This window comes from Acinonyx jubatus, chromosome A1, assembly GCF_027475565.1.
Source record: "Acinonyx jubatus isolate Ajub_Pintada_27869175 chromosome A1, VMU_Ajub_asm_v1.0, whole genome shotgun sequence".
In the NCBI taxonomy this organism is placed as follows: Eukaryota; Metazoa; Chordata; class Mammalia; order Carnivora; family Felidae; genus Acinonyx; species Acinonyx jubatus.
Window position 1 is genome coordinate 22,634,578 of NC_069380.1, and position 21,425 is coordinate 22,656,002.

Below are 21,425 nucleotides of genomic sequence, written 5' to 3' on the forward strand. Positions count from 1 at the left end.
GATAATGTAGTTTTTGTCCTCTATGCTAATATGATGCAATGTGTTATATCAATGAATTTTTAATTGATTTAAATTTTTATTTTATTAATTTTTTGTTTTTTTATTGATTTTCTTTCTTGATCAGTCTAAGTAGAGCTTTATTGCCTCCACTGTTCTTTTGTAAGAACCAAATTTTCATTACACTGATTTCCACTGAGCTAACTGGTTAATTTATTTCTTATTTTATTGATTTTCCTTACATTTCTTGTTTCCTTTTTTAAGCTTCCTTTGGGCTAATTTACTCTTCTTTTTTCCCTTTTGCTTTGGACGATGGAAACTTCAAAACTTTAAAATTTAAATTTAATTTAAGCATTTTACACTATAAACTCCCTTCTAGGCAATGATTCAACTGCTATATCTCACAAATATGAGATGGTTTAGTATGTTGTATTTTTATTAACATTCAGTTCAAAATATTTTATTTCCCATGTGATTTCTTCTCTGTATCATGAGTTATTTTCAAATTTACCATTTACTTGTTTTATCAATTACTGAGAGAGAAATGTTCTCACCAGGATAGTACTAAACATTACAGAAAAATTGGTCAATTAAATTTCATCAAAGTTAAAATTATCTGTTCATCAAAAGACACTGCTAACAAAAAAACCTAGGCAAGACCTAGACAGAGAGAAAATATTTTAATACATATATCTATCAAAGGATCTTTATCCAGAATATATAAGGAAAACCTCCAACTCAACAATAAAAAGACAAACAACACAATATTTTAAATGGGCCAAATACAGGTAAAGACATTTCCTGAAAGAAGACATGCAATCAGCCAATAAGCACATGAAGAAATGTTTAGTATCATTAGACATTACAGAAATACAAATTAAAACCACAATGGGAATAAAAGGCACAGCATAGGGAATAGAGTCAGTGATATTTTAATAGCTTTTTATGGTGACAGATGGTAGCTACACTTGTGGTGAGCATAGCATAACGTATAAACTTGCCAAACATTGTGTTTTATGCCTGAAACTAATTTAACATTGTGTTAACCATACTCACAAAAATTAAATTAAATTAAATTAAAAATAAAACAAAACAAAACAAACTAAAAAATAAACCATAGTGGCATACTTTACAACAACTATAATGGCTAAATGAAACAAGTGGCAACACCAAATGTTGGCAAAGATATGAAGCAACCAAAACTCTCATTCATTTCTGGCGGGAGTATGTGATACACATACCCTTAAGGTGGTCTCCTTTGATCCCCATCTCCTAGTATTCATGCCCTATGTGATCCCTTCCCATGAGCATAAGTGGGACTTGTAATCGAATATGGAAAAGGTAATGAGATGTATATGATTGAATATATTTGATTACATGACTACATTTTATAAGGTTATAGCACTCACCTAGCTGGAATCTCTTGCTCCTTTGCTGGCTTCGAGGAAGCAACTCAAACTGCCCATGTTAAAGAACACCATATGGTAAGAAACTGCTGGCAGCCTCTAGCAGCTGAGGGCAACCACCTCAGCCAGCAAGAAGCTGAAGTCCTCAATCACACAACACAAGGAAGTTAATCCTGTCAACAGAATTCTTCCTTCCCCAATTGAGCCTCCATAGGAGAACCCAGTTTTGGTCAACACTGTGATTACAGTCTTGCAAAGGATCAGCTAAGGTATGCCCAGTCTCCTGACCCAAACTGGGAGATAATAAATGTGTGTTGATTTAAGCTGTTAAATTGTTATGCAGCAATAGATAATTAACACTGACTGTAAAATGTTGCACACTCTTTGGGAAATGGTTTGACATTTTCTTATAACATTAAACATACTCCAACTACATGACACAGAAATTCCACACTCAAGAGAAACATGAAGTCCACATAAAAGACATAAAGTAGAATATTCACAGTAGCTTCATTCAAAACAGCCAAAAAATCAGAAAAAAACAAATTCCCATCAATACAAAAGTAGATAAAGAAATTGTGGTTTATTGATACAATACAATGAATACTACTCAGCAATAAAATGGGATAAACTTTTGATAGATGCAAAACATGAATGAATCTCACAAGCATTATGCTAAGCTAAAGAAGCCCACACACAAAAGAGTACAAAATATATGATCCCATTTATATGAAGTCCGAGGACAAGCAAACCTAATCTATAGTGAAAGAAATTGAACCAGTGGTTGCCTCTGGGGATTAAGGGCAGGCATTTACTTGGTAAAGGCATGAGATAACTTTCTGTGGTGATGAACATATTCTCTCTCTTGATAAGGTGTGGATTACACAGGTGAATGCATTTGTCAGAACACCTCCAACTGTGTACATAAGATCTGTGCTTATCACTATTTGTAAATTGTACTTTAATTAAAAAAAGTTAAAAGGACAAGAGAAATACTTGCTTGGTAAAGGATAGTAGCATGTCTCAAGCCAAATTACCCCCGAGAGAAAAGCATAAAACATCTGCCTTGTGTAGTCTGTAAGAACACAAGGCCCCAGAGGAAAAGGCACCTTCTGAATGGTTCTCTCTCAATTGATCTTTGTGCCTGGGGTTCCATTGACTCAATCCACACAAATAAGACCATGCCACCCAATGAATGCTGTGAACTTTTTATCCCATATTTAATCAATAAGTAGTCATAATATGACCTAATACAAGCAAGGCCGCTAAAATAACTTTATCATCTTTATCATGTAGCTACTTCAAACAAGATTTGATTTTCACCAATTATCAAAGATTTTACTTAATTCAAAATAGTATCTGTTGTGGTGCTCTGCCAAGCAATGTATGGAGATTAAATTATCAAAAGACCTATGAGTTCAAAACTGTCAAGGACATCGAAAACAAGAAAAGTTTGAGAAACTGTCACAGTCTAAGGAGCCTAAGGAGAAATAACAACTAAATGTAATTCTGATTCCTAGGTGGGATCTTGGAACAGAAAGGACATTAGGTTAAAAAATATGGAAATCTGAATAAAGTATGGATGTCATTAATAATAATTTGTGAATATTGGTTCATCAGTTGTAATCAACATACTATACTAATGTAAGATGTTAATAGGGGAAATTGTGTGTAGAGGGAGAGGGGATGTATGGGAACTCTCTGTACTGTTTTCTTATTTTTTTTTTCTGTATATATAAAACTGCTCTAAAAATAGAATCTGTTTTTTACAAAATATCTATGAGAGCAAGCTGAATGTATCATGGTAGGATCTGGGAAACACTTATCACATACTAACAACTAAGAGAGAACAGATTTAAAACATGGGTAGGAAGAAAAGGGGCAGGATACAAGGAACTGAATAAGTGGTTTTAAATGTCTCCATTACTTACTGTCTCTACAAAGCTCCTCTCCCCCAAATAGTTGCTTCAAATGTGATCAGTATCAACCAATCTCTCTTCTGGCAGCTGCTATTATTTCTATTTTCATTCATTGCCAATCTGGACGTGGGACATCTACAAGTTCCCCTGTAGAAATTACTTGCAAAAAATATTAATGAAAGTGTAGTTGTTTTTGATGATTTTGTTGGGAAAATGGAAAAGGCATTTATGCCAAACATGGCAAACAATTTTAAAATCCCCTTTACATTGGAGATTTATAAGGATATTATTGGGACAATCAGGGAAATTGAATATGTACTAAATATTAGATATTGTATTGTATCAAGTTTAAGTTCCTGAGTGGGATAATTGTATTGTAGTCATATAGGAGAATGGCCTTGTTCTCAGAAGACACATATTGAAGTATTTAGTGGTAAAGTTTCATGTCTACAAACAACTTTCACATGGTTCAGGAAAAAAATACACACACACACACATTTCTCTCTGTATCTACTTTTTTAAAGTTTATTTATTTTTGAGAGAGAGAGAGGGAGGGAGGGAGAGAGAAGAGACAGGATGGAGAGACACAGATAGAGGGAGAGAGAGAGAGAATCCCAAGCAGGCTCCGCATATTAAGTGCAATGTGGGGCTGGAATTCCCCAACTGTGAGATCATGACCTGAGCTGAAATCAAGAGTCAGACGCTTAACCAACTGACCTGCACAGGCACCCCTCTCTGTATCTACTTTTTTATCTGCCTATCTATATATAAAATGTGAATACACGCATTTATAAAAGTATGTTCTCTGTCCTTCCATATACATGTGTATGTATATGTAAGAGGTATACTAGTGTTTATTATACTATTCTTGCAACTTCCTAAAGTTTTGGTATTTTTCAAAATAAAACATTTGTGGGAATCCCCTTACTATATCTGTTTTTTGACATCCACCTTTGGCTCCCCAGTACCAGAGATCTCTCTTTAATTCTCCTTCTCCAATACTGCCCTACCTTTGTTGGCTCTGCAGTTTTATACAAGGTATCTCTTTCTCTCCCACTTCAATTATGTCTCCTCTCTATTTATACAAAACATGTACCTCTTGTTGGTTTCTACACCAAAAGTCGCAATCATAAACCCATCAAAATTTTCTGTGAAACCCAGAAGGCTCTAGTTGGTCAGGCCTACACTCCTGAGAAGACATTCTAGAGACCATTATGTGCTAGCTATGTTTTTGAGATATCATCCACACCCTAAGTAGCATAACAAAATATTCCCACCAAACACTACTTCAAAAGAATTCTGGGGAATGGGATTTTCATCTCATTTCACAACTAAAGGATGCCAACCCTGTATTAAATCAGGAAGATTGCTGCTATTTCAGACTTTTTTGTATGTCATCTGAAGCTAAATTTAAAGCCTACTTCCTAATTCCCAGTTTTCAAAGAGTACTGACAAAGATTTTTGCACAGAAGTGTGAAACTTCCAGAGATGTCAGAAAAAAAACTAGCTGAATTAGTATCCAGGGGTTTTCATGGTAAGGACAATAACTAAGAAGGATTTCTAGCAGTTGAAAGGTTAACTATCAGTTCCTAAAGCCCCAACTACTGTGGTTTCTCTCTCTCTCTCTTTTTTTAAATTGAAGTGTAGTTAACACACAATTTTACATTAGTTTCAGATGTACAACATAGTGATCTGATGAGCTTATACATTATGCTGTGCTCACCACAAGTGTAGCCACATCTGTCAACCTACAACACTATTACAATACCATTGACTATAGTCTCTGTGTTGTACCCTTTATTCCCCTGACTTATTCATTCTATAACTGGAAGTCTGTATCTCCCCTTCACCCATTTTGCCCATCCCCTCATGCCCCTCCCAATTTCCATTGATTTCTTATATTGAAAGTGTGAGTAGTGATTGCCCTGTTCTGGAATTCTAAGTACAGGGCAAGGTACCTAATACTAATTGTAAGTAGATCTCTAAGGTAAATGAGCAAGAGACTCTACAACTAAGCATAAATAAACAGAGTTTGATGTTGTAATTATTAGACTTCCAGTCAGGATATCTGGGTCTGTCTTTAATGCCCATAAAATTCCTTTCCTCATTTTTCTCTTCTGGACTACTTTCTTCCAGTAAGCCTGATGTCCTTGTGTTGAACTGTTTGTTCAAAGACTCCAGAATAGCACCTTTCACCCCCATGTGCCTTCTCCACCTGTTTTATCTCTCCCCATAGTCTCCTTTACCACAAAATGACCTACATTGTGCATTGCTGTTGGGTTTTTTTACCATTTACTAATCTCTTTCATGTACACTGACTCAGTTCTCTCAGTAATTCAATGGGATGTGTTAAACCTTTCTTACAGTTGAAGAAACTGAAGTTCAAATAGGTTAAGGTATTGTCCAAAGTCACAGCTGTATGAAATGGCAAAGCTAGAAATTAAACGTGGGTTGAGTTATTAAACCTACCATTGTTTTTGCACACCTCTGATAACACTGCATCTTCAGTAGTCTAGATTAAAGTATCCTTTGTGAGTATGCTAGAAAAACAGAAAGTCCCATTAATTCAGTATGAATATCGAAATGAGAACAGAGGAGATGTTGGTTATTCATCTGTCTGCTTTTCTTTTCTTTTATCTTAATGTTCTCCTCCTTCTCTTCCCATTAGAAAGAGAATCCTTTGACAACAATCCTCCCACCTTTCTTCTTCACCCAAATACGCTATATTCTCCCGTTAGTTCAAAACTAGGTGAAGGGATGCTATTAATCAAAGAAATACTTTGTTCACATAATAATATGTGAATGCAGACATTAGCATTTCTAAAGAGGTTTGTGTATTGGTTTCACTTTCAGCTCACAAACTCAGCTGTGTAAGAAATAGTAACTTTATCTTCCTCTGATTTTCTATTTAGAGCCCCTGGCCTCTAAGTGGTAAAAATTTTAATTTAGTCAATATATACCAAAGGGATACATTTAATTTCTGGGGTGCTTGTGGAGTGTTAAAGCAGTGGGAGATGTGCCGTCTGGTCCTTAACTGTCTGCTGTCACCTTGGATTTCATTCAGCCACCCATCATCCTGTTTCATGTTTGTTCACTGGACATATAGGTCTCACTGCGGAACCATCTTCATGATTCCATTAAAAAGGTCCCTGCAGGTTTGACAACCACCTTTTCAACTTCTATACAGACTGTACGGTACACAAATTTTCATTCCACTGCCAGGCTGAGAAACTGGCAGGCTTGGAAACTGTGGGGTGCTATCTAAGACCCCATCTCCTGGGTCACTCAGGCCACAGAACCACCTGCCTGCTTGCAGGTCACATTGTGACACATGAGACGCTGTAAGCTACCCCTGACTCATATTGACCACACAGCCCTTTTAGTCTCTGAGATCTTGGGTTTTCTTGAGTTTCTATTTAAGAAAACATTGAGATCGTCTCTCTTCTCGGTTCCTGCAAACTCACATGGTGCTTCTGTTAGTTTGCTCCTCCCCAGTGGGGCAAGACCAGTTCCCTCTTCAGTGACCCACCAAGGTTAGTTCTCCTCTTTTTCATTTGCCATCTAGACTTGACCTTTCTTCTCAACCCAGAGAATCTATAGTCTGAAGTCAGGAAGTTCTTCTGATTCACATTACATTCTTCTATATGATTGCTTACACTCTGAGTCCTCCTCGTGGGGTTTATGAAATTCAGTGGGATAATAAAAAGAGTGTTAATCATATATGAGTTAAAGTTGGCCATAATAGAATGTTTAAGCCTCGAGGACTGTTTAATCCAGAGCAGGTTGCAATAATAATTTTCCATGAAAATGATAATTTGTGAATTTGTCTTCTTTCTGGTTATTAACAGTAACTTACTTTCACAGTTACCATGGCTTTTACCTCAACCAACTAGAATACAGATTTACCTTCTTGCCTACAGTCTTCATTTTCCTTTGTCATAGGACATGAAATATAATTGTAGAATATACAATTTTGTAATAACTTCATTTTCTTTTCCTCTTCAACTTAAATTCTCTTTCTGGAAACAATTGAGAGAATTTTGTTAAACACTTTTTATGCACAGATATAGGTTGGGGAGAGTATAAACTAGAAGATCCATAGACTCTCCCCTCAAGTACCTTATGATCTTTTTAGAAAAAAAAAATCTAGACGAAGTGAAAAGTTAAGTGGCCAGAAAAGAGTTTGAGTGAAAAATGTACTCTTAGGAAATAATTCCAAGTGGTGTAAAGTTTCTATTAAGATCTCTAGGAAATGAGATTTTAAAGAAATGTGTGAATCTTAAAGAAAGGTTATGTTATTTTCTGATTGATATTATTGTTTTTAACAGAACAAAGCCAACTAACAGATCTCACTAAATAAATAACATTTATTTAGTTATTTATTAAAAAAAAAACCATTTTTTAGAATTCAAGAAGCCAGAATTTGCCATTCATATGCTATGGGAAAGTTGTGTGTGTGTATGTATGTGCATGTGTGTGTATGTGTATGTGTCCACACTTGTCTAGTGAGTATTTTGGGTGAGCTAGAAGGAAGAAGAGAGAGACTGAGGGAGGAGAAACTGGACAAGAATCCAGGCACCCACTCCTACAGCTGTCATATCGAATTTGTGTCACATAGAACGAAAAATTTCTTAGCTGTCACACATGTGACAGAACCACTGAAAGTGCATGAGGTCATGGAACTACATCTACTCACCATCTGGTGGAGCTTCTGATAGTAGTAATTTTCCATGTTTATTTTCGTGAATTTATTCATCTAGTAAATATTTATCAAGCCTCTACCATGCAGGTACTCAGGGATCCAGGGGAAACCTTTATAGACATAAACTCTGCCTTCATGAAGCTTACAGGCTGATTGGGAGGTAGACAGGAAATATTGCTCAGATATAAAATTACAAACTAGGAAGGAATTGATGTAGAGCTACAAAGGGAGTAATGGGGGACTCAAGGACAGCTTCCCTGCAGAGATGACATTTGAACTGAGCTCAAAAAGATGAGTGGGAATTAATACGTTGAAAAGTCAAAGAAAACGGCATGTGGAAAAGCTCAAGCAGGAGGGAGCAATAAATGTGAGGAACTAAAAAAAAAAAATTGGAACACAGCACAGGAGGAAGGTGGCACGAGGTGGGACTGGAAAGACTGGCAAGGACAAGGGCATACAGGTGAGACAGGGAAGGGCTTTCAATAAAAGAAAGCCACCATGAGATTTCCTGACTGCCGTGTGGAGAATTGAAAAGAGGAAAACATGGACAGGAGGAGACCAGTTAGGAGGCCACTGCATGTCTGCATGATGTGGTAAGAATATCCTCATGTTCTCTCATCTGGACCTCCAACTCCAAGATCTGGAGGATGGGCCTCACCAGGAGAAAGCTCTTCAGGAGAGCCCCCTGCCACCAAGTCAGCCCTTGTACTCACTAGCAGGGGGTCTTTCAGGACGACGATGTCCATCCACTGCTGCACCCAAATCTCTGATGAACTGTGTGAGATGCAAGAGTTCTGGTTAAGGATTGTAGGGAACACAGTGCTTAAGATCAAATGGCCAGAAATAAGACAGAGACCCCTGCGGGTGGAGCTGAAACCATTTGATAGAGACAAAGCTGGGCCCCCTATGGGTGATGATGCTGGGCTGCACCCATTCACTCCTGGGTGTCAGGTTTAGAGGATAGAATCCTCGGAGATGGAGGCGTAGGGATGTCAGTCTTGAGTACTTGAGATCCCAAAATAAAGGAAACTTGAACTGATGTCAAACTTTCACTCTACCTGGTTTCATTGCTTGGTTGAGTTCGGGGAGTTACTGCCACTGCTGTGGATGGGATCCATTAATTACTCCTGAAATTAGTCACATGGCAAAGTTTGTGCCAACCTCTGTTTGGGTGAAGGAGATGGAAGTTATAGAATGCTGGTGAATGAAACTATGGACTGTTTATCAGTTCTGGTGGATCACTGAACTCCTGAGGAACCTAAGTAAAGGGTTCCATCAGGGGCTCTAGTTATGTTTCTAGGAAGCCAACAATGTTCCTTTCACTCCAGCAGAAGATTGATTGTATGTGAGACTCTGGCCACACCTGTTAGCTAAATAAAGGAATCTGGGAGTATTCAACTGCTCAGGGCTCTCTCTACGGTTTAGCTATTGGCAGATCAGGAAGCCTTATGTCAAAACTATGGAGCCTGTGGACAAGTCTTTTCTTTGTGCCAACAGAGTTTTTCCAGCATGTAGGGTGCCTAGATATGTGATTAAATTCTCCACAGTTTCACCCAGGAGAAACCTAGGAGTTGGCAGATAGCATAAGTCCCAGCAAGAAGCAAGAACTGACAGCATGGAAAGGAGGTATCATAGGCAGAAGCAAGTGGCAAGTGCAGTCTGTTTAAAAAGGAGAAGAGAGGAGTACTACAGAACGCTCTGAGCAAAGGTCAATAATCAACACAACACAGTTTCAATCCTCCATAGCCTACCCTCTAGATTCAACTGAATTAACCACTTTTAACACCAGGTGTTTTGAAAAATAAAAGACCCAAAATCTATAAAACCCAAAATCTAGAAAAGGGATCAACACCTTTTTAACATTCCACTTGTTACTGAGGTTGTTACTCAGGTTGTTACTGAGGGCTCAATCAGATTTAAAACCAAGAAGGGGGATGGAGTATTGAGACAATGACTTCCTCTGTCCAATTTCCTTCCCTGGGGGTTCCTTCAAGGAAGGAACCCTACTATGTACCACATTTGAGTCAGCTTTTATATTTATGTATTTAAATGGCCTTTCATTTAGCTTTCGACCCCATAAGTCAGTGCTAAATTTTAAGAATCTCTGTAATTGCTTTTGGTGGGGGGGACGGGGCGGGGGGGCAGATATCCAGCCTGCAAAATTTTAATTAGAAGCTAGAGGGAGATAAAGGACCATAAATTGATTTGCAGCTACATGATTGTCTGACAAATAGCATAAGTACATGCATTATAGTAGGATACATCTATCAATTGTATATCTCTGTGTTTGATCTTAAGATTACACATCTCTTATTTAAAATAAATCTTAGTACAATTGAAGTAATAGCACATGTTAATTTATTTTTTAATTTGATAAAATTACCCAATTTGGAGGGTCCCTGGGTGGCTCAGTTGGGTAAGTATCCAACTCTTGATTTTGGCTCAGGTCATTATCTCATAGTTTGTTGAATTCGAGCCCCACACTGGGCTCTATGCTGACAGCATGAGCCGGCTTGGTATTCTCTCTCCCCCTCTCTTTCTGCCCCCTACCCACTAGTGCTCACTCGCGTTCGCTCTCTCTCTCTCCCTCTCAAAATAAATAAACATTTAAAAAATGTTTTTAATTTACCAAATTTTTCTAAATCTTCAAAACTATATGGCAGTGATTTTCAAAGTATAGTCCTGAATCAGCAGCATTAGCATTACTTGGGGATTATTAGAAATGCAAATTCTCAGGTCCCACCTCAGACCTACTTGATCAAAAACTCTGGGGTGGTCTGTGTTTTAACAAGTTTTCCAGAATGAACTCTAGTAGGATAAATGCAAAGAGACCCACACACCCAGACACATCAAAATGCTGAAAGCCAAAAACAGAGAAAATCTTGAAGGCAGCAAGAAAAAAATGACTCAGCACATACAAGAGAATCTCAGTAAGATTAACAGCTGATTAAAAGCCAGAGAGTAGTGGGATGACATATTCAAAGTGCTGAAAAGACAAAAGTGTCAACCTAGGGTCTTATATCCAGCAAAATTATCTTTCAAATATGGAGATGGATTAATGACATTTCTAGAGAAATAACAGAGAGAATTCCTTGCTAACAGACCACCATACAAGAAATACTAAGGACTGTCTTCAGGCTGAAAGCAAGTGACAACAGACAGCAATTAAAATCCACAAAGAAAAACAAAAAGTACCAGTAAACATATTATCTCCTTTCCATTTTAACTGAGTTAAAAGTAATTTAATAAAACAATATGTATATAAATATACTGTTGTGTATATAACATACAGAAATATAATAAACTTGACAGTAACATCACAGAGGAGGTGGGTAGGAGCAAAGCTGTATGGGAGTAAAGAAATGACACCAGGTGGAACTTGAATCCACAGGAACAAATGAAAAGAACCAGAAATAGTAAAAGAGAGATTCTCTAAGAGACATAAAACTATATACAAAGTAATGATTATAACAATGTACAATTGAATTTGTAACATACATAATAAATGTTTAATAATAATAGCCCAGATGGGAGAACAAATCAAACTTGATAGGAGTAATGTTTTATATCTTTATATACTTTATAGAACCAGAAATAAGCTAGCGCATATTTGAAGTAGATTCTAACAAGATGTGTAAACACTAGAGCTACTACTAGAAAATAATGCAAAAATAGACAGCGAAAAATATTAAAGGAATTAAAATGTTACCCTAGAAAATTCCAATTAATGCAAAAGACAGCAATAAAAGAGGAAGAGAGGAAGAAAAAAAGACATGAGATGTATAGAAAACAAAAAGAAAATGCCAGATGTAAATCCAACTATACCTGATAATGATACTAAATGTGAATGGATTAAACTAGTCAAAGGCAGAGACTGTCAGATCGGATAAAAATCAAAATGTAACAATTCCCTGTCCACAGGACACTTTCAGTTCAAGATACAAATAGGCTGAAAGGAAAAGGATGGAAAAAGATATATCATGCAAACCACAACCATAGGAAAACTGGAGTGGCTATATTAATATCAGACAAAAGAGACTTTAACCAAAATTATTTAGTATTGATAAAAAGAACAATTATGTAATGATAAAAGGGTCAATGTATTAGGAAGATTTAGTAACTGTTAACCTGCATGTTTCTAATCGTAGAGCCCCAAAATTCATGAAGCAAAAACTGAAACAATTATAGGGAGAAATAGCCAATTCAATAATAGTTGTAATCTTCAATACCCCACTTTTCAGTATAAACAGAACAACTAGATAGCATGGAAACAGAAGACTGGAAGAACTCTACAAACCAACTCATTCTTTTTTTCTTTTTTAGAGAGAAAGAGGGCATGCACATGCACACAAGCAGGGAAGGGGCATAGGGAAAGGGGGAGAGAACCTTAGCAGGCTCCATGTTTAGCACAGAGCCTGATGCAGGGCTCAAACCCAGGATCGTGGGATCATGACCTGAGTTGAAATCAAGAGTTGGACGCTCAACCAACTGAGCTACCCAGTTGCCCCTAAACCAACGAGTTCTAACACATCTATAGAATCCATCCCAGCAAGAGAACGCATATTCTTCTCCAGATCACATGGAACATTCTTCAGAACAGATCGTATTCTAGGCCATAATACAAACTCATTAAATTTAGAATGATTGAAATCACACAAACTATGTTCTCCAACCATAATGGAATGAAAATAGAAATCAGTACAGAAAGAAATTGAAGATATTAAAATTAAACAACACTCATCAAAGAAATCATACATACATAACATATATAATATGTATACATATATAATCTATATATATAAGCCAAATAAGAAATCATAAGAAAAATTAGAAAATACCTTAAAATGAATGAAAATGAAAACTCATACCAAAATTTATGGGATGCAGCAGAAGCTATGATTAAAGGGAATTTATAGCTTTAAATGCCTATATTTAAAAAAAAAGAAAAATCTGAAATCAAAGCCTAATGTCCCACCTTCAGATATTGGCAAAAGAGCACATGAAACTTAAACCATACATTAGCCACAAGAGAAATACAAATCAAAACCAGACTAAGATATCACTAAGATGCCTGTAATCAAAAAGTCAGAAAATAACAAGTGTTAGGGAGGGTATGGAGAAACTGGAACCCACTACAATGCTGGTGGAAATATAAAATGGTACAGCTGCTTTGGATAACATTCTGGCAGTTCCTCAGAAAGTTAAACATAGTTACCCCACGGCCCAGAAATTCAACTCCTAGGTATATACCCAAGGGAAATGAAAACATATGTTAATGCAAAACCCAAAAGCTTATACCCTATGGAAATGAAAACATATGTTTATGTAAAACTGTATACACAAATGTTCATAGAAGCATTATTCATCAAAGGCAAAAGTGGAAACAACCCAAATGTCTATCAACTGATGAACAGATACATAAAATTTTGTATAACCATACCATGTAATAGTATTGAGTAATAGAAAGGAATGAATATACACAACATGGATGAACTTTGAAAACATTATGCTGAGTGAAGAAGTCAGACACAAAATGGCACATATTACATGATTCCATTATGTAAATATACAGATTAGACAAATCCATAGAGATGGAAAGTAGATTGGTATTTGCCTACGGCTGGGAGGGCAGTTGGGGGAAAATGAGGACTGACTGCTAATATGTATAGGATTTCCTTCTGGCATAATGAAAATGTTCTAAAATTCATTGTTTTGCCACAATGGCCGCACAACTGTGAATATCAGCTAAAAAACACTGAATTTTGGGGCGCCTGGGTGGCTCAGTCGGTTAAGCGTCCGACTTCGGCTCAGGTCATGATCTCGCGGTCCATGAGTTCCAGCCCCGCGTCAGGCTCTGTGCTGACAGCTCAGAGCCTGGAGCCTGTTTCAGATTCTGTGTCTCCCTCTCTCTCTGACCCTCCCCTGTTCATGCTCTGTCTCTGTCTGTCTCAAAAATAAACAAACGTTAAAAAAAATTTTTTTTAAATTAAAAAAAAACACTGAATTTTATGATGTGTGTGAATTGTATGATCTATGAATTACATCTCAACAAAGCTATTACTTAAAAGTTAGACAAATTCAGCAATTTAACTGTACATTCTTAGTAAGATACACTTTAAGGACAAGTGAACTAAGAAAATATTTTGTAAACTGTTTTCAGAAATCGTATTGTGGACAGCAGTGTTGCTATTGTTATGCTGAGGTGTGTATGCATCGTGACAATAAAGTGAAGCATGGGAGAAAGGTCTACAGATGTAAGATCAATTAAGTTAAATAAAACTCCTGCATTGGCAGTATCAAAATGAATTAATGTTTTGTTATCTTTTATATTAGACTGACTGTATACAAATATATGCATATTTATACACATAGAGCATGTGTATATACACACACATATATGTTGTGTGTGCATATATATATATATATATGTGCATACATATGGCATATATATGATATATATTTATCAGTCCATTGAAAAGGTCTAGAAATAACGGCAAACCTAATAGCAACGAATATATCTTATGCCCCAAGTTGTAATCTCTACATATCATTTCTCAGGAAAATGAATCAGAGCTCCTCAGAAATTGGCTGACTCCTGATCTGGAGAAGAAAATGTTAAAAACAAGCCTGGAATAGCTTGTCATTTCAGATTGCAAGAAGGCTATCAAAGATCAAAGATTAATGATTATTTCAAAAGGAGTCAAGAGTTAAACTGAAGAGGCTCCCAGTAGAAAAGATGGGACAGGGGCGCTTGGGTGGCTCAGTCCGTTGAGCGTCCGACTTCAGCTCAGGTCATGATCTCACACTCGGTGAGTTCGAGCCCCGAGTCAGGCTCTGTGCGACAGCTCGGAGCCCGGAGCCTGCTTCGGATTCTGTGTCTCCCTCTCTCTCTGCCCCTCCCCCGTTCATGCTCTGCCTCTCTCGGTCTCAAAAATAAATAAAACATTTAAAAAAATTTAAAAAAAAGAAAAGATGGGACAATGTGAGCACATATGAAATTAATAACAAATGAATTGAAGTACAGGAAACATTTTTTCATAATAAGTTCATGATAGGTTTATAATAAAACAAACAAAAAAAAGGTGCATTTGTCACTATTGGAGAATACTAGGGAAACAACTCGTTATTTTGAAAATTGTTAAATTAAGAATAAGAATCTAATATTTGTGTTATTTTTCTTATATGAACTTATAAACTAAGATATTAGTTAGTTGATAATGAGAAGTTTCACCATTCAGAATTTTTCCAGTAAATAAGGGAAGAGAGAATGAGTGAATTAGAATATCACTTGTTTATAACCCTTATGAATGGATACAAATAATTATTGTTCAGTGATGGTTAACATCATAACAAAAAGACAACCAGATATGTACTTCCTGATGTGCCTATAATACCTATGAAGTTTGTTGCCAAAAACATTGAGCCAAAATCAAACTACACCTTCAGAGTCAGCTACCAGTTTAGAGAAAATGCAAGGAAGAGAAACAGAAGAATCTGTTAAGTAAAACCACAAGGATGCAGTTAACAAAAGCCAGTCTTCAAGAAAAATAACCCAGTGTCTTCAATAAATTGCAAGGCAAAAATAAGTGGGTGGGGAAGAGAAAAAAAAAGGGAAGAACTTATAGATTAAAACATGTAAAAGTCTTACTTCACACCATATACAAAAACTAAAGATGGTTCAAACACCAAACGTAAGAGCTCAAAGTGTAAAATGCTTAGAAGAGGGGTGCTTGGGTGGCTCAGTCAGTTAAGGGTTCAACTCTTCATTTCAGCTCAGGTGATATTCACAGGGTCGTGGGATCAAGCCCTGCATTGGGCTCTGTGCTGAACATGCAGCCTGTCCAAGATTTTCTCTCTCTCTCACTCTCTTTCTCTCCCTCTACCCCACTTCCCAGCTCGTGCATGTGCTGTCTCTCCAAAATAAAAATAATAAATAAATTTTTTAAGTGCTTAGAAGAAAACATATGGGAAAAGCTTCATGACATTGGATTTGGCAGTGATATGTTGGATATAATACCAAAAGCACAGACCACAAAAGTAAAAATAGGAAAATTGGACCACATCAAAATTTGAAACAGTGCATCAAGACACAATTATATTGAGAAGTTAGTCCATGGAATGGGAGAAAATATTTGCAAATCGTTATATGATAAAGAGTTAACGTTCAGAACATATAAAGAACTCCTATAACCTAAAAACAAAAAACCTGTTTAAAAAATGGGCAAAAGGGGGCACCTGGGTGGCTCGGTCAGTTGCATGTCTGACTTCGGCTCAGGTCATGTTCTCGCTGTCCGTGGGTTTGGGCCTCGCATTGGGCTCTGTGCTGACAGCTCAGAGCCTGGAGCCTGCTTCGGATTCTGTGTCTCCCTTTCTCTCTGCCCTTTACTGCTCATGCTCTGTCTCTGTCTCTCTCTCTCAGGAATAAACATTAAAATATATATATATTTTTTTAAATGGGCAAAAGGATTTGAATAGACATCTCTCCAAAGAAGATATACAAATGGCCAAGAAACACATGAAAAGACGCTCATCACTGGTCATTAGGGAAATGCAAATCAAAATTACAATGAGATACCACCTCATACCCATTAGTATGGCTACTATTAAAACAAAGAAAAACTCATGAATAACCGAAAATAACGAGAGTTGGCAAAGATGTGAGAAACTGGAACTCTTGTGCACTGTTGCTGGGAATGTAAAATGGCACACCGTTAAGGAAAATGGTGTGGTGCTTCCTTATAAAGGTAAAATAAAAATAGAATTACCATAGGATCTAGTAATACCATTTCTGGGTACACATCCAGAGGAATTGAAAGCAGGTCTCAAAAATATACTTGTATATGCACATTATAGAAGCATTACTCAAAACAGCCAAGAGGTGGAAGGAACCCAAGTGTCCAACAACAGATGACTAGATAAACAAAATGTGGTACACACATATAATAGAATATTATTCAACCTTAAAAAGGACTGAAATTCTGACACACGCTACAACATGGATAAATTTTGAGAACATTATTGCTGAGTGCAATAAGCCAGTCACAAAACGATATATACTATATGATTGCACTAATAATGAGGTACCTAGAGTGACCAAATTCAAGGAGACAAAGTAGAACGGTGGTTGCCAAGGGTCTAGGGAATGGGTGGTGGGAAATTGTTGTTTAACGGACATAAAGTTTCAGTTTTGCAATATACAAAGAGTTCTGGAGATAGGTAGTGGTGATGATTGTACAATAGTGTGAAGGTACCTAGCACTACTAAACTATACATGTAAAAATGGTTAAGATAGTAAACCTTACGTGTATTTTACCACAAGTAAATTAAAACAATTTTTTAAATTAAAAAAAAAATTAACAAACAGCCAATTGCAATGTGTGGATACTGATCCAAACATATAAACTTCAAAATAAAGAAAAAAACATTTATGAGACCCCAGGAAATTTCAATAGCAAGTGTATGTTTAATGAATTAAGTTATTTTTGTCCATTTTCCAGTTGTGATATGGTAGTGTGGTTGTCTTTTTTAAAAAAGACTCCTGTCTTTTAGAGATAAATGTTAAGATATTTGTGATAAAATAATTTGATGTCTGGAATTTGCTTTACCATAGTCAGGGTTGGGAAGTAGATAGGGACAAACTGGACTGGTTATGAGTTGGTAACTGTGAAGTTAATTGATGGGTACTTCAAAGCTCCCTTTCCTCCATTGTGTATTTTTTAAAAACTTTGGTTTGAATGTTAATGGCACCTGATACTATTCTTTACTAGTGGCTATGCAAATAGGAAGGATACTACATTTGTGCCAATTTATTCTCAGCCTACAATGACATGCTTGTTTTCAACCTTGTCTAGCAAATCTGTTCCCTTCTGTCAAGTACCATGGAACTAAATAGTTCCCTGCATTCCAATTGCTTAAAAACCAGAATAAATAGCCATGTACCACATGGCACCATCAGTCCCTGTATGCAGTCCAGAAATATCATCAGAAAATGGATGACTAATGCACATGTCTGTGTGCTGAAGGATATCCTGTAAGCCACAAACTGTCAAAAACCTGTGGACTGATTATTGCCCTACAAACAGGACAGCACTGGAGACACTGAGACTGATTTTTAGGTTAAATTTATCCACGAAGGAAACGGAGAGGCAATGTTTATACAAAATGGTAGGAAACTGGATACTAAACACATTATCTAGCTGCTTCAAACCATTGTCCCAAGGGCTTATTACTCAGCTCTTTCCTGCCATTTATTTCCAACTTTTATGTTTGCATTTTAAGTTAGCATGATGAAAGAAAGATTTTGCTTCAATTTTCCCAAATGAGTTTTACATATTTCTACTTTTCTATATGCAAATATTTCTACTTTTAAAAAAGCACGATCAGTAATATTACAATCAAGCTTATTACTCTTCTACCTTTATTTTGGAATTAAACTATTCAGTGGTTCTAAAAGATACATTTATTTAAACTTTTCCTGAAGAGGATTAAAGACAGTCTAGAAAATATAATCACCGTTTATTTCAAACGTGTTTTCTCTCCCTGTCTAAAGACAGGGCCCTTTTTATCCTGGCCCTCAGCTTTCATAATAGTAAGAAACCATTCTTGGCATATGTTTTACAACACTAGGACGTGCTTCTGAGTCTGGTAAAATTAGTGGCCACCCTAAGTGTAATGAAAAGATTGTTTAAACATTTCCTTCTGTTCATAGAGGGGAAAAATTGTTAAAATAGGTTAAATTCACACAAAGTCAATATACAACTGAAGGTTAAAGATGTTGAGTTCAACTCATACCTTGATGTCAAAGTAGTTGAGATACCTGAGGAAAGGCACTGAACCCACTGGGGCTGTAGACTCTTCATTATATATTGAAAATGTTCCAGAAGATGATCTTTAAGACACCTTCCAGTTCTAAAATACTGTGTTTCCTCAATGTTTATAGCAGCACTATCAACAATAGCCAAATTATGGAAACACAAATGTCCATCAACACGAACAGATAAAAAAGATGTGGTATATATAAACAATGGAATACTACTTGGCACTCAAAAAGAATGAAATCTTGCCATTTGCAACATGGATGGAGCTAGAATGTATTATGCTAAGCAAAATCAGAGAAAGACAAAAATCATATGATCTCACTCATATGTGGCATTTATGAAACGAAACAGATGAACATGGGGGGAAGGCAAGTTAAAATAAGATAAAAACAGGGAGGCAAACCATAAGAGACTATTAAATACAGAGAATAAACAGAGGTGCTGGAAAGGTGTTGGGTGGGGGGATGGGCTAAATGGTGAAGGGCATTAAGGAGAACATTTGTTGGGATGAGCACTGGGTGTTATATGTAAATGATGAATCACTAAATTCTACTCCTGAAACCATTATTACACTATATATTAACTAACTTGGATTTAGATAAAAATTTTAAAAAATAAATAATAAATAAAATTCTGTACTTCTTTGAATTAACTCATGCAATTAAGAATTGATGTCAAAGGATTTATAGATAACCCAAAATCCAAACTCTTGCATCAGATTTTTGTCCTCTTTTTCACTCCTTTACCTATTTTAAGTTAAAGACTAACTGCCAGTACTACAAAAGATAAACAGTAAAGATGAAGTAAAACATAGGAAACATGCAAAACTTTCTTAATCTCTGAAAAATGCACAACATTCTGTACTTTATTTTCATACACCTAAATGAGTTTGCCTTGCTACTTATCAAATAAAATCTCTCAAGCCTTTTAAGCAACTTTAAAGTTTTTTCATGACCATCAAGTACATTCTTAACTGACTAGATAGAATGGTCCTGTTTGATAGTTACCCCCCAAAGTCAGGAAGAGAATGAATGCCAGGACTTCAGATGTAACCAAAAGACTTCAAGACTCTTCGGACTCAAAGTTAAAGATTCCAAGAGGTTTGAGTCTTTATTTCCTCTTTCATAAAATGGGAATAGAATACCTCTCTCACACAGTCATTCTGAAGATAAGTAAAAAATAATATAACAGCAACAGCTTGATAGCAGAGGCTCAAATTGTACCCTTCCTCCTTTTCTTCTATTATCACAAAAATGTAATAGGCACCCAAAATATTTATTAGTGAATGGGCTTACTGGATTATATTTTTAAAGGCAGCATAAGTCCAATTAGGGAGCAAAAAGAGAAAGTTTCAACCAAAACAGAAGAAACTGGGAAAGACGTACATCAAATACAAATAGTAGTCTTCTTTGGAATGTAGGCATACTCTTACTTTTTATTTTCTTCTTGATTGCTATCTATATTTTTTTTAATTTTTCCATAGTGAGTGTATTATATTCATAATTAAGAATTTTAAATAAAATGATATAAACCTAGCAAACCCATTAATCAAGCTTCATATCACTTCCTATTAATGTGATGCAATAGAAAGCTTACAGCACATCCAATGAGTATTCTTGCCTCAATCAATCAATCAATCAATCACCTGAATTGAATTCCTCCTCCAGATCTATCAGTTTACAAAAAATACAGGGGATAGAGAAAAATTTTAAGTGACATCCTAGAAACTCAATCAGCACAATTCAAAATTTGGGAAATTCTACAGGACACATGACCCAACTTTTCAATCAGTAAATGGCAGAAGGGTGGAGAAGGGGAAATGAACTCATAAATTAAAATAGACTTAAGGGATATAGCAACCAAATGCAAGGGGCGTACCTTGCCTGAATCCCAATTCAAACATACCAACTATACTAAAGCCATTTTGAGCCAACTGAGGAAATATGAACATGGATTTAGAGGTCTAATAAATAATAATTTATTATTAGATAATAAAAGGAATTAATGTTAATTTTATTTAGGATGGGGATAACAGTATTGTGATTTTGCTTTAAAAAGAGAGATGTGTACTGCACTAATTAAGGGTGAAATGATATGTCTGAGAGCTGCTTTAAAATATTCCAGCAGAAATAAAAATAAAATAAATAATACAATACAATACAATACAATACAAGAGGGGATGGATACATTGAGAAAGACAAAATGTTGCTGACTGGTAAAGCTGATTGATGGGTTCATGTGCATTTATTGAGTATTGTTCTATTTTTGTGTCTATGTTCAAAATTTTCCATAATAAAAATTCAAAAATGTGATCTTATAAAAAATACAAAGGTAATGGTCAATGGGCAAAAGTGTCTTTTCTGTTCCTGTTCTCCTTGCTGTGCTCTCTGCCTGGTCCTCTGTTCTGGTCACACGCCATGTGGCCATATAATTTGTACATCTAGGAATGGCTGGGTGGGTCAAGAATATTGAAAATTGTGTTTCAAAATCATTGTCAGATCTGAGATTTCTAAGTCATTCCAGGAAGCCCATGGCTTCTGGTAAGGTAGAACTCACAGAAGGGTCCTTACATTTTCTGGCTAAG

General features: G+C 36.2%; 1 long non-coding RNA gene across 1 annotated transcript; it reads right to left on the reverse strand.

The window, feature by feature from the left end:
• Positions 1-662: 662 nt before the first annotated feature.
• On the reverse strand, positions 663-7,680 carry LOC128314089 (uncharacterized). Its single transcript, XR_008295486.1, has 2 exons — positions 6,787-7,680; positions 663-5,862 (listed from the first exon to the last, which is right to left on the reverse strand). It is a non-coding gene; the product is annotated as an uncharacterized LOC128314089 (long non-coding RNA).
• Between the last annotated feature and the right edge of the window lie 13,745 nt (positions 7,681-21,425).